At 37.6% G+C, this 15,539-nt stretch overlaps 1 protein-coding gene across 8 annotated transcripts in view; it reads right to left on the minus strand.

Annotated features, from left to right (window-relative positions):
• The window catches only part of LOC120776380, a 208,437-nt gene that overhangs the window by 143,694 nt on the left and 49,204 nt on the right, over window positions 1–15,539 (minus strand). Inside the window, exon 1 of one of the 8 annotated variants that reach the window (XM_040106983.1) lies at window positions 9,259–9,292. The exons of the other annotated variants lie outside the window; for them this stretch is intronic. The gene's annotated coding sequence lies outside the window, so the exon portion shown is untranslated. Of the gene's footprint in view, window positions 1–9,258; window positions 9,293–15,539 lie in introns of those variants that run through there. 8 annotated transcript variants of the gene reach the window in all.

Consider the following 15,539-nt stretch of genomic DNA (forward strand, 5'->3'; position numbering starts at 1 on the left):
GCTTTGCTTTATTTATTCAATGAGCAGCTCATCAGTGCCCAACGTTTAGCTTTTGTGTTGGAATGTGTTTGTTATGATTTTTAATTTACTCATACTTAACATTATGCCTTTAATTAACTTGGCAACCCAACAATTTATTGCTTTCTACATAAATGAATATTTGAAATGATAAGGTTCAGCTCGGCTGGGTTTCACTGTAACGCTGCTTAAATATTTTTCCAGCTATCAGCCAGTTAACTATAATATAGTTTAAGGGAGCTGGAGATAATTAAATTTCTACATAAATTCTAAGAGGTGTGAACTATTCCATAATGTGGTTAATAAGCGTGAAAATGAGAAAATTAAATAGAAGCACAATGATGAGGTGCTTTCGGAGAAGTTTATGGTTAATAAAAATGGGTATATGTGATTTTGTATGTTACTGTAGGTGGAAGAATAACTTGCAAAATATATATTCCATATATTGTATATTTATACCCTGAACAGGGTATATTAAGTTTGTCACGATGTTTGTAACACCCAGAAAGAAGCGTCGGAGACCCTATAAAGTATATATATAAATGATCAGTATGTTGAGCTGAGTCGATTTAACCATGTCCGTCTGTCTGTCTGTCTGTCCGTCCGTCTGTATATATACGAACTAGTCCCTCAGTTTTTAAGATATCCTTTGGAAATTGTGCAAATGTCACTTTCTCTTCAAGAAGCTGCTCATTTGTCAGAACGGCCGTAATCGAATCACTATATCATATAGCTGCCATATAAAATGAACGATCGGAATCAAGTTCTTGTACGGAAAACTTTCACATTTGACAATGTATCTTCACTAAATTTGGTACAGATCATTTTCTAAGGCAACAATGTAATCTCCGAAAAAATTGTTCAGATCGGTTAACTATAGCATATAGCTTCCATACAAACTGAACACATAGTTACTAAAAGAAATGCACCTGTGAAGGGTATATTAGCTTCGGTGCAGCCGAAGTTAACGTTTTTTCTTCTTTTATATTAGCACTATTTGAGCCCTTTATGTTCCAAAGTAGTAAGAAAAAAATCAAAATTCAAACAGAAAGGCTTAAAACCAGTTCTTGCACAAAGACACCCACTGTTTTTGCGAAATTAAATCACCCTATGCTTCTTAGCTGAGCTGTATCAATATAACAATATAAACTACAAATAATTAATGATTATTTAAAACAAGAACTTATGCTAAAATTCACCACGACTGAATTCGTTAGAACATACCGCGAGCAAAAAACTCAAAAGTCAAAATAAAAAAGGTGAAAAAACTCGTTAAGCCGAAAGCGTAGAAATATCATGGCTTACTAAGCTCATTAAAATGTAACCAAATATAATGCATAAAAAATATGTACAAATATATTTCTACAAGTAATGAAATGAATGAACCTAGAAAAAATACAAAAAAAATCGACACATTTATGATTTTATTAAATTATAAATCCTTAGTTTTTATAACCACTTTCGATATTCGTGGGAAAATTTAGTGCCATGTGATAGATCTTAAGTGTTTGACAGTTACTGGTTTACGACTACCGATTTAACCGAAACTGAAGCTGCTCGACCTTCCCAAGTGACATCGCTTCGTTCTATGAGCTCTTGCAAAGTTCCAAGAAGATCCAACGTGTCAAATTTTGTTCAGCGATGAGGCCCATTTCTGACTTAATGGGTTTATAAAGAAGCAAAATTGCCGCTTTTGGGACGAAGAGCAACCTGAAGAGATTCAAGATCTGCCATTTCATACAAACGTTTTATGTGGTTTGTGGGAAGGAGAATCATCGGTCCATATTTCTTCAAAAATGATGTCAGTGGGAACGTAACACTCAATCGCGCCATGATAATAAACTATTTGAAGCTCGTGATCTCGGCGACATTTGTTTTCAACAAGACAGCGCCAGAAAATTGGACTCAAAGGATAGACCATCTGAGACGGAGCCGTGGGCAACACTTGAAAGAGATAATCTTCAAAGAATTAAAGCCAAAACATGTTCTTTCGAATGATTATAAACATTCCCCATTAAATTTGAAGTTTCTGTGATTTTTTTTAAGCAGGGAACCTCGAAACGGATCACCCTTTAATTTTTCGTAATGCTGCCAAATTGTTTGGTTAAAGTTTTGGGTATGAAGCATGTCAATGATAGACTCGTACCAAAAAGCCTAAGTCTTTTTCAAAAACGAGTACGCAAAAGCGATAGCCCTAAAATGGGCCAACACCGAAACAGCCTAGGCTTATAATAACTGTAGAGAAAAACGCATGAAAGAGCGTTGGCATGAAAGTGGGATCTGAGGAGCCTATTTTGAAGGTGATAAAGATTTATATTAAAATATTGCAGTCCAGGTCAAATTTGATCAAGCGATTTCAAAACTTCTTAGTAAATCATTAGTGCACATAAAATGTAAAAAAAGCTTTTGAAACCAACTTTCTTGAGTTAAAAAGTTAGTCTTTCCCCATTTTCTTGCGTGGTAAGCTTTAAAAAAATTAAATTTTAAGCTACAGCGGTAGCAAGAAATCTTAGAACTTAACATATACAATGATTAATTTTAAAATAAACAAGAACAAAATTAAGAATACTAAATAAGTACCTAAGTATGTTCGGCTTGAATACAAACACCCACAAAGTCGACAAATATAGACGAGCGTAGAAAACTAGTTCACGCAACGAATTACAAATAAAAGCAAAGCTGCTGAAAAGCTAATAAAAGACTTAAGATAAAACCGAAACACGTTCTGAATAGATATGAAACACGCAAATGAAAAATTAGATAGCAGTGGCGGTCAGAGCGACTAATGAGCTCAGCGTGTAGCAGTTTACAATAAAATATATACATACATATTTCATTTATTTATTTTTCCCATCGAGCCTTAAGATCTGGAAACTGTCAACATGGCAAAGATATGAATCAAAATAATAGGTTGCAAGCACAGAGTTTTCGACATGTTTTGATACGTTTTGGAAGTCTCGCCGAAAAATATTTTGGCCTAACTTCCGTGGTTTCGAAGACAGTCAGGTCTAGATAAGCGGAGCTATCCTGGTTTTTTATTCAATGGATGTATTGGATGTAAGGTTTTGAGAAGTTATGCAGAAATTTTATACTAGAAACATTAAAAGCTGAAGAATACAATTAAAATGTTGTTCCATCATCCTTGACAGTTTTGGCAGAGAAGTCTGAAAACTTTCTAATAAATAATAAGTATAAAAGACTGCCATAAACCAGTTTAGCAGTTGAAATTGGGTTCCGGGTGCTGACATGTCAAGTATACTAGGTTAGGTTAGATTAGGAAGTCGATTCTAACAGGCTCTCACTTAGACAGTTAAGAACGCTGATCCGTTGTGGTACCTAAAACACCTATATACTTGATCACAAGACCAATACAAATCGATGAAGCGCTTTGAGCCTGCAACCAATTTGTTGAGGCGGCTATGTCTGCTGGTTTGGTGAGGGTAAGACTATCGAAATATTTTATTTTCAGTCGTGCAAAGGCTGGACAGAGGAGAAAGTGCGTCCGACAAGATTTTTAGTCTTACCGCATGGATGCCTATTGGACAGTATCAAGTAAGAACTCCTACGAATGCGGCAAGATGAAATTTGCTCAAGGCAAGTAGAAGAAGTAACAAAACTCAAGAGCAAATCATAGGAATTTGGTGATTCAGCATAGCTCAGGTGGATGATAGTACTGATCAAGCAGCAATCTTTTAATTAACATAAAGCAAAGTGATTTTCCATCATATTGTCAAATATACAAATGAGATACTAAGAGATATGACTACAGCCATCCAATGATTTTCAGAACATAAGATTTTATGCAAAACCACTTAAGGGGTTTATACACTTGGAAATCAGGAAAAAAATCCTTTTCATGATTACTTTTTTTTGAAATAATTTATTAAATAATTAAAAGAAAAGATTGTACTTAAATAATTAATGATACATTTAAAACAAAATTTGGAATTACTTCATCCCCTTGTCGATCTCCGAAAGATTCATTGGTCAAATTCTCATGATCATATGACTGTCAGTGCCATCTAATCATTACGCTTGTCCTTCTGAAGTACATAAAGATTTTTAAGATGAGTGTAACTATTTAACAAAGAAGATTTTGTAAGTGGAATCAAATTAATGGTGCCGAAACCTTCAGAATGTTGAAAAAGGCATTCGGTGATAATTGTTTGTTTGGAGCAAGTGTTTTTGATTAGATTGATTGAAAGAAGATCGAAAACGTGTTGACGACGAACCCCCTCTAGGATGGCCATCAATGATCAGAGATCTTACTGGCATCGTTGGAATATCGAAAGGTCAGTTTGAACTATTTTCATCAAATCTTTTGGGCATAAGAAAAGTGCAAACACGATTGGTTCCAAAATCACTCAATTTTTCTCCAAAAACAGCGTCGCGTTAAGGTCTGTGGAACAATGCTTTCCGACTACCAGAATGTCATAAAACGTATTATTACTGACGATGCGTCTTGGATCTATGCACACGACCCGAAAACAGACGATCAATCGGCCGAATATCATGTCAAAGGTGAGCCGAAGCCGAAAAACCAAGCAGTGAAAAATCAAGTATGTGTTGACGGTTTTCTTCGATTATCGAGTTGTGGTGCCCTTTGAATTGCTTCCAACTGGCCAAACTTTCAACAGGGAATACTATTGAGTGTTATGCGTCGTTGGCGCGAAGCTATTCGTAAAAAAGGCTGGAATTATGGGCCGGCAGCTATTGGTTTTTGCACCACGACAATGCAACGTCGCATCCTGCATTGATTTTTCGTGAGTTTTTCGCCACATTTTCAACCAATATAGTGCCGCAACCACTGTATTCCCCTGATTTAGCTCCGTGTTACCTCTGGCTATTCACCAAACTCCAATGACCGCTCCAGGGACACCGTTTTGAGTCAATTGAGGACATTAGACATGAATCGCTACGCGGATTGCAGGCTATGCCGGAAGTCAATTAACAACTGCGTTGAGGATTGGAAAAAACCTTGATACAAGTGTATTGGGAACAAGGGCGATTACTTTCAGGTGGACGTCATAGGTTTTGATGAATAAATTAAGAATATTGAAATTATGAAAAAAATCTTACTAATTTTTGCTCATAGCAGTATGTCTAAGAAGGTCGTCTGAAAATTCTAAGTCGGTGGGAGACTTTTTCTCACAGACTTTTTAACCAGCGCGTTTAAAATTAGTATACTCAAAACGATAGTATATTTTAAAAGCTTTAACTCGAAGAAGAATTCGTCAAATTGAGCAAGTATTCTCTACAATTGGTTTACTGGGTACTGGTGTGTATTTGATTAAATTTCTGACAAAGTTCAAGCACCTCAGCGCTTTCTGCTTTTGATGGCGGCAAAGAACAAAATGCCCGCTTTGAGTAAAGATTATTTATAGTTTTGAAAAACGAACTTAACTTTGTAAAATGAACTGCTGAACGACCACTATTTGCCACTAAATACGATGTGCTTAACACAAACAAATAGAAAAAGAAAAAAAAGCAGAAAATTAAAATTGAATGATAAAAATAAATGCACACTTTAGAGCATTTGTGTTGATTTGTTTACAAAACAAGCGGAGCTACTTGAGTGTCAGACACCTTTTGCGGCCAAAGGAGCTGCCGGCGAGAGCAAGTTCAACAAGTGCAAATGCACTCAAAGATATTCATGTGAATATATGTATGATGTTTGGATGTGTGTGTGTGTGCATTTCTAGATGCAAAGCGCACTATTTTGTAAAGACTCAAGTTTTTTGAGCGCTCAATGCAATTGCCTGCTTACATACACATATAAAAACATAGCTACAGGCACACATCAAAAAGCAACGGAACCCTCAAGAGCCGCCACTGCCAAGTCAATAGAATTGGCTAGCAGGCGCATGCTGAAAGGGTGCGCCGGGCGGCGGTTGGAATGTGGTAAGTGGCGGCACGACTGACTGCAGGTAATGCACGATTTGTCTGCCCCTAACACACATACCATGCCTACATACATACATGTGACGTGTGTGTGGCTGCGCTTAGGCCACTTATGACTCAAGAGATTATGAATTAGTTGGCTAAACAAAATGCAGACACTCAGACCGAAATCGAAATGTGATGCACTGACTAATTGAAAAGCACAGAATTGTGACTGCTGACTGTTGTTGCTGTTGTGGTTGTTGTTGTCGGTAGGGCGGCTGCGTTGGGTGAGTGTTGCGCGTTAAAATAGCGCACTTTTCGTCGCTTTTCTTTGCTTTTATTTTTCGACTGGCATTGACATCGAAAAATTATTGAGTCTACGCGAAAAAATGGTGGCTCATCAAAGCGAGTGTTGGTCACGCACACAAGCATGCATACATATGAACGTGCATATATACAGGCGCCTATATTTGGTACATTGCATGCAAATACTTCACGCAGTTATTTTTTGCTGGCATTAGCGTTTTGCCATAATTGTTATGCTATTTTTCGCATTGTGCTGGAATACGAAAATTTCAGACATATTTTTTTTTTTTTGCTTGTGTCCATATACATATAATTGCATGTGAACGCCGTAAGCGCTATAGTTAGTATAATCACCACTCAGCGTCATCAGCATTTCGCCTTCAGGCAATTTGTTGCAAGCAACATGTCCAGTCCAACAAGGCGTTGGAAAAACGCAAATTTTACAACAACACATAAATGCATACATATTTGACGAATATGATGTTGTCATAAACAAAATAGGAGTGTTAGGGTGGTTTGTTTACACTTACATTTTTGTGGAGATTTTCTTGCTGAGAAATAATTTAAAATGGTAAAAGACTGTCTTTGCTAAATCGAGAATTCTAAACCCAAAAGTCGAAATAAAAAAGTATTTCATACAAGGACTTGAGTTAGAGCGATCCATTATATAGTAGACCGATCTGTACAATAGGTACGGAAGTTGTATCGTAGCCTTGGACAATAATCTATGCTAAATTTTGTAAAGATTAAAAACATGTGCACACAAAAGCTTAATTTTGATAGATGAGTTTGTAAACCAGCTACATGCATATATCCTATTGTGGTCCGATATCGGCGATTCTGATAAATGCTTAGCTTCTTGGAGAGAAAAAGATGTGTGACAGATAGAAAATGCTGAAACAACACAGCTCGTAACGCTAGTCATTTATACACATACATAATGTACATATACAGGGTATGTCCGGAAAGTAATAATTTATTGAACCAATCGTTACAATTCTTCAAAAACTTTCAAAATAAGCATCCTTCTGCTTCTTCCAAACATTGAAGGCGTCACGGAAGGCATTCTCCGGAATAGTCTTGAGAGCCGAGATGCATGCAGCTTGGATGCTCTCTGTTGTCTCAAAATGCTTGCCTTTCATCGACCTTTTCAGGCAAGGAAACAAAAAAGTCCGAGGGACCACATCTGGGCTTTAGGGCGGCTACGGAAGCGTTTGCATGACGGCCTTGGTTAGGTGGCTGTTCACAAGAGAGGCCGCAATTATCGTTAGTCAGTGAGCACTTTTGGGACCATCTTCCCGCACACCTTGCACATGTTCAAGTGCTCCGTCACAATGTCACGAACAACAGATTTTGATAAATTTAACATCTGGGCAATTAAACGAATACTTAGTCGACGATCTGAGTTCAAAACTTTGCGCACACGAGTCACATTGTCGTGGTGTTTGTCGAAGTCGCAGGTCCTCCCAGCACGGTCTTTATCAGCGACCTCTTCCCGGCCCTCCCAAAAAGTCTGGTGCCACCGAAACACACCACTTCTTGTTAAAGAAACATCTGGGTAAGCCTGCATGATCATATCAAACGTCTCTGTCGCAGATTTATCGAGTTTCACACCGAATTAAATCGTAATTCTGCTCTACCGAACGCTGCATTTTCGGCTTGCACCACTCACAGAAACACGTCGCGCGAAAATGTTTGTCTTGACTCTCTAGGTGCTCGGAGAAATCAGCTCTGCCGCTCATTCGTTATCTAGGAACACCCTCTACCGAATCCAGTCGGTGCGCGCACGCTCCGAAGTAAGTTCGCGGCGAAAGAAAATCAGTCCTATTACTTTCCGGACAAACCCTGTATGCTTTATAGAATCTCTAACATTTTCTTCGAGAAGTTGTAGACTAACAGAGAAATCTAGTTCTAACACAACAAATGGACAGCATAATTCTGAACCCCAAATAGTAGAAAGTATTGCAATTTCTCTAAGAGGGAAGAAATAAAACACGACTGCCACCATTTTCTGCGATTTTGTTGTACGTTAATGAAATAAAATCGTACACACATTGACACATTGTCATCTCAGCAATCTTCACATGCCTTCATCATTAAGTTTCTGCATTATATGCTTCAAAAGATGTCTTCGTTTAGGCGATTATTAATGCAATGTTGCTAAATTTCTTTCCCAAAATCATTCTCATGTGGTCTGAGGAAGAAGTCTCTGAGTCAAAATTCGCAGAATATTGTGGCAATAAAAAACAATTTCATTAACGTAGAACAAGATCGCCTTCTTCTTTATTGGCGTAGAACAAAAGAGACAGGTTTTGAAGTATTTGAATTTTTTGTAAATCAGGGACTGGAAAATATTAAAGACACTTATAATAATATTACCTTAAGAGGCCTCTAACAATGGATGCGGCGAAGTCGCTCAGAAGAGGCGAAGTAAGCTTTTTCACGGATGGGCTCAAGCTTAGAGGAAAAGTTGAAGAGAGAGTTTTCAGTAAGGAACTCACCATCAAGCATAGATTTTAGGCTATCGTTTAATTATAGCGTTTTGCAAAGTCGTTGAGCTAGCTAGAGAGAGCATGATTGCATCAGATTGGCAACGTGCTAGATTTTCATCGTACCCATATGCGTTCTAGAGTTGGATCCCAGAACTTCGCGAGATCTTATCACGCGCTGGTCAACAGCGAATACGAGATCCTTCTGACCTAGATTAGAACGCATAAACGCCAAGACTGAAAAAGGACCCTAACTGTCGAAGTTGTATGGAAATGAGTCAGCAACATCCAGTCGCTTTCTTCAGCATTGTCTAACCTTTGCAAAACTGACGTTGAAACATCTTGGCAGAAGTAGCAGATATGTAGTTAGTAGTATCAGATATCGAAAAGGAATCCATTAAGTGACGAACTTCTAACCTAATTTAGCCTAAGAGATTTAGTATTAGTCAACAATTAATACGTTTTGGGGTAGACAGAATATTTAAATAACCCTTTGGCGGCATTTTGAATTAAAATTTGCAAAGTTTACTGACGCATTTTTTTATATTATTTTAAAACTTACCATTACTTACTAATAAAGCTCAAAATGGAAGATAAGGCTTACCTGCAAGAAAGAAAAATGAAATTAATTAATAATACTAATAATATATTTTAAAAATAAATGAGGTATTTTCCAGATAATAATTAAAAAATTATCTCCAGATAAAAATAGTTACAAAACTTCATAAATATTTATGAAAAGACAAGACAGGTCGGTGGGAATGTTCATACATTTTTCTATGGCTGAAACTTATCTTGGTTCCAGAAAGTTTCAGAAATTTGTAAATAGGAAACTGTAAACAAAAATTATTAGCTAGGAGTATATTACGCTCTCATAAATATTAATTATACATAATTTTCGAATTCAATGCAATTGAAAGCCTATTAATAAAATACAAAATACTCTTCCAAAACTTCCAAGGCAAAGACAGAGAAGTACGACGGTCTACAAACAAAACATAGCAAATATCAGGTTTATTGATAAGATGGAAGACTGCACTCCTACGATTGAGTGTACACTTAGTTCTCGTAGACTAGGTAATTTGAAGCTCTATTGAAATTCGAACAACCCTAATGTACACATGCAACACCCGACATTTTACTGCAAAAAAATACACTGAGAGTAATACATATATGCACACATACATATGTATGTGGTTATCTATAGATATACGCGCGTATACTAAATATTGACTATTGCAGACCATACAAAGTGGCTGCCACAAGCATGAAAATATTGACTTAGTCAGTGCTGCCACAAATAACAACAGCGGAGTCAACAACAACAGCAGCAGCAACAACAACAATCACATTAAACGGCGCACACAGAGTGCAGTCAAGCGCACCAAAACAAAAGTAAACAAATAAAGTAAAAAAAGCCGGAGTAACGCGTAGTCGCATTGCCGGTGATGAGATTCATTGAAAGCCGAACGCATAAAACCAGCCATCACACAGCGGCCATTCGGCCGGTAACTTTTAAAGGCATGCCATGGAAGTGATGATGATAGATTATGCCAATGAACTTGACATTAATATGGCTTCCAAAAAGCAGCTCCCGTCAACTACCGGCCGAAAACGCGCAGCAACAAGGGAATTTATTTTCTACCACACCTCCAACCGACGCCGCAGCGCTCTCCTCTCACCCTCGCTCGCGCTCTGCCAGAATGTGCGACTTTTCCATTGACAGTTTGCCAGTTGCATTTCACTGCTTATTTTCTTCTTCTTCTTCTTTTTCCTCTTACTATCTAGCCTACCATTTGAGCCAACGCTGATTTATACTTTTATTGCCTATGATTTTGTGAGAAAAATATGCAAGCATGCAATATTTTATTGGCTTGCCTAATGAATACGAGTCATGGCTCTTGGTCATGATATCATTGCATGTTATTACTGTTAATATATGGTATACCATATGCTTACGCATGTGTATGTGTGCGGTAACAACGTAATAATAGTGTTTAGAATATTTCTATTTGAATTTAAAGATGTTGAGACCACAATCTGTCATATACTAAAGACTATAATCACCATCTCCCAGCTTATAATTGAGGAAGCCGTTATAAAGTTGAAGACAATAACAAAGACTTATTTCAACTAGTTTTAGTCATAGTAGTTAGCTTATAGGTCACGAAAGACAGTCTAGCCTGAATTTCAGGCACCTGATTCGATGTCAGTAAAGAACGAGGAAAGCGTATCGAAAACTAGACAATTATAGACAATTATCAGATTGGTACTCAAGAAACCTAAATTTTTGCAAATCGTGGTAAAATAAATTCAAAATAAGAATCGAAGCTTTAATACCTTTCACAGGTGCATTTCTTATGTCAACTAAACGAACTGACCAAATTTGAACCGGACTAGCCCATTTAAATTGTTGGGCCGGTAACTCAAAACAATGTTGCCAAGTAACTGTTAACAGGCAAGGAAAGACACCCTAGCCCCCCAATCAATGTGTGTTCTACTACTAAATATCTGAGACCGCCATGGATACATGCGCTGTTGCAGATCCTTTTGGCCCAAGATCGATCGAAAAAGATCAGAGATCAAGTGAGCTCTTTGCCTTCAGTAAGGCTAGCTTCTTCTTAGTCATGGAGGTTTTCGTAGGCCATTACCTTATCGGATTCCAGGCTGTAAGGTTGATAATCTTACCAGGTGCCATCTGAAGAAGCTTCTTGTTCCGCGTTTGTGCGATCTAAGCTTAAACACTTAGAATCTCGCACTCTCAGATATCCCACCAAGCTTGTGAGAACAGAATATAAAGGCCTAAGCAAATTTGTATTGGCCGCAAGGCATCGGATACAGAAGTTCCTTTTTAAAGCTTCACAAGGTACTTCAATATAGTCCAATTGCGATTCCTGCATCAGCCTTCGAACCTAACCAGTTAATCTGCGGGCACAAACCGAACCGGTGCAAACTTTTTTATTTTCGTGTAAATGTTGATTCCCCATAATTTGGCACCGACTGCTTTACAACGCGAAAATTGAACAAAGGGATTGCCTACAATTTTGTGTGTTCCCATGAAATCGCGGCTTCGGAATGATTGAATATATTGCAAAAGTATTTTACGGAGTCGACTTTGTAGCGAACACAAGTATTAGAGTGCCACTAAGCATTTAGCGAAGATCGTGAAGTCTACGAAAACTTATGTGAGTCGGCCATCCACCTCTGTTAATTTCGATAAAATCGAAAAATTTAAAACACAATGCTTGAAAATCGAAGAATCATCGAAGGTGAACATATGATGCTGACAAGAGATCATATGATCTTAATACAGTAATGATATCCCTAAACTGACCGCATGTGGCTCTTTCTGACGCGCAGAAGCTGCTTGGAAAGGAGAGAGGGCATTGTTTGCCAATTTTGCAGTAGATACATTGTATGGAGATTGAAGAAACCCGCAAAAATATTAAAAATAAGCGGGTTGATTTTTCGACTTCTTCTAAGACACTGACTAAGAAAACTTACTCAGATATCCAAAGAAATAAATAAAAGCTTTCTTTATTTGGTTAAATTGGAAAAAAGACGAATCGAACAAGCATTTGGCATAAATCGCATAAACTGGCATAATCAAACAGAAGAAGATATCTTCGTACTCTTTTATATTAACAATTCTTTAACAAAGAGACAACAAACAAAGAACTGACAAATAGAAGACATATTAGGCGTCTTCGATTTGTCAGCTCCAGCAGTGTTCTGCTCAAAATATATCACTATAGCCAGTGCTACCAGGAAACAATTAAAGCAAATAAAAGCATTGCCACAACTACAGCATGAAGCCAACTGACGCCAAACAGAGATTGCAGAAATTCCTCTCAGACGACTTGTGCTGAAATTCTCACCACGCAAACTACACACATGGATACATACTTTTGCATTATAACCACATATCCGAGTATACATTTGTATCGATTTAATAGGAAAACGTGCATCCCTAATTGCGGATGTGTGGCATGAATCGTTGAGTATGCGATAGCAAATGCAACCATGTAGCAACTTTCCTATACAGCAGTATGCATACTTATATATGTAACAAATCTATATATTTCTTGTAAATATATATGCACATGTGATGAATCAACAGAAATGGCAACGAGAGTATTTTACTTGATTGCCGGTTGCAATCGGAAGATGTGTGCTGAATGCACGTACAACAGCAATAACAAAGAAATCAAACTCGGTGACGATTAGCTGCTGCAATAAGCGTCATAAAGTGGTTATATACAAAGGTGCATGCATATACATACATATGTATATATATGCACTTACAGGTGTCTGCATATGTTTACACTTGTTCGGCTTTATTAACAACCTGCGAGTATCAAGATTCACCATTTTATACCATTCATAATACGCATCGACGTGTGGTTATGGCCGTTAAGTGCCAGAAAATGACAAAGAAGTCAACGCATAACCTCATTTTTTGCTTGTTTTGCACATTTTGAGTATATCGACTGCGTAAGTGGTACAAAAAAGACGGTTGATGCCATAAGCGAAATTTATGCCGTTGCATCAAAGGAATGCTGTTTGCGCTTACATATGTGGTGGTGAGTATACACAATATACAGACATATGTAAATATATGTATATAGAGACATATATGTATGTGCCTTCGAGACACTTACAGGCTCGGCGTTAATTCTCTTATTCGCAGAATCTCCGTGTTGAGTTCGTCAGAAGACAACATAAATAAGGCCAATAATGCACACAACACGCACAAGAACAATGCCAATAAGTTATGTGACCAAATCCACATTTCCATTAAATTTTGAGCGCCTTGCTGTGAGTTGCGACCATACTGTGAGCTGCCATTAGGCATTTCCAGTGATTTACATAAATATCGTGCGAAAAATGCAAACGAAATGTTGCATAATAGCTAAGCACACTTGACGACCGTAGTCAACATACAGACATAATTGACCGAGTAATGGAAGTTTGTATAACAAATGATAATGATGCATAATTTAGAGTAAGAAAAAGCAGGAATAAATGAGATAGACAACATAATGACTGAATAAGTTAATAAGCAAAAACATGCCTTTGTGAAAAAGTGCCTAAGTAATGGACCATTTAATGAAGAGCAGTCATAAGGAGGTGGAAGTTTTTTCGTTTGCTGTCAAGCAAGTGATAAGAATAATTTGGACATTTTCGGAAGAAAACCCACTAAAATAAGTGAAACTGAAACAAGGTAGAGGGATCGCGGATCAGCTCGAACATAAACGGCAAATTATTTTTTCTTATTATGGGAAAATCTCTTCTAAGCATTTATTCTGGAACAATTCGTTACACACTAGAATACTGTAACATATTATTTGGAAATTCTTCCCGTTCACATTGACATGTTTATGACCAGACCAATAAAAAGCAAATTGAAGCCGTCTTTTTGATACATATTGTTACCTACAATTTCAAAATATGCATGCCATTGGTCACGGAACTATGGAAATTTCTTATGATTCCGATTCATGTGGCTGATTGTTGACTGATCGTCTCTCGTGTTCAAATGTACTCAATTTACGAACAAAGACCAAACTCTAGAAGTCACTCAACACCCCCGTCTTACTATATGGTGCAGAGACATGGACGATGACAACATCTGATGAGTGGACGTTACGAGTTTTCGAGAGAAAGATTCTGCGGAAGATTAGCGCATGCGGCCACGCGAAATACCGCAGTCGATGGAATGATGATTCAGCGAATTGTTCGGATTGAAGAGAACACTCCAGCTCTGAAAGTATGCGGCGCAGTACCCGCCGGGGAAGAGGTGAGGTTTTCCACCGTTGGAAAGACCAAGTGAAGGACCTAGCTACATTTAGAATCTCCAATTGGCTCTAAACAGTGAAAAGAAAGAACGACTGGCGCGCTGTTGTAAACTCGGCTCTAATCGCAGAAGCGGTGTCTACGCCAATAAAAAAGAAGAAGAATAGTTTTAGGTAGATAAAGCTTGTTAATTATATAGGGGCTACGTCAAGCTTTCGTCCGATTTTATTTGTTATAGGCACAAAGTTACACTGTTAGGAGTAAAACACTTTCTTTCATTTTCATTGAGATAAGCCACATATTAGCCGATTTATACGGTATAATGTCATCCGGAAGTTCAAAAATAAATATACCTACTAATGTAAGGAAAATATTTTGGTATCCATTTGTGTATTAGTGTGTGCTTGACAGCTTTTTATTTAAAACACGAAAAGTTTCTCTGCCGTTTTTATAAGGAAAGAAATTTTTTCTTGAAATGTTGTGTTTCCAATTGGATTGCGGCTACGGAATGGCTGAAAATGGTGCAGAAGTATATTGGGGAGTCCACTTTATTAGGAAATCAAGTATTTAACTCCCACAAGGCATTCAGTGGAGGTCGTAAAGTCATCGAAAACTTGTCTCATGCAAGTCGTCCATGCACCTCTGTTAATGAGAATAACGTCGAAAAGATGAGGAAACAGTTGAAAATTGTCGTGTTGGCGACAGAGGTATAGCAGAGGTCTCAATACTCTTATAGATCGACCACAATGCTTTTTAATTAATAATTTTAATACGAAACATGTCTTTGCTAGACTCTTACCAAACGAAATGAATTTTGACGATGTCGAGTAGAGGGCTAGTAGTAGAGGTGGCAAAATAAATTCTTGACAACATACATATGTATGTATGTATGTAGCTTGGATCCTTATTCATCTAATGCATCGTTAGCGGTGACAAGACGTGGGTTTACGTCTACAACAGCTAAAATATACAACAATCTACCGAATGGGTTCTAAGCTTTCGCTGAAGGCAAATAGGGCCATTCAAGCCGATGCTTATAGCAAGTAT

The sequence above is a fragment of the Bactrocera tryoni genome, chromosome 5, assembly GCF_016617805.1.
Source record: "Bactrocera tryoni isolate S06 chromosome 5, CSIRO_BtryS06_freeze2, whole genome shotgun sequence".
NCBI classification, from domain to species: domain Eukaryota; kingdom Metazoa; phylum Arthropoda; class Insecta; order Diptera; family Tephritidae; genus Bactrocera; species Bactrocera tryoni.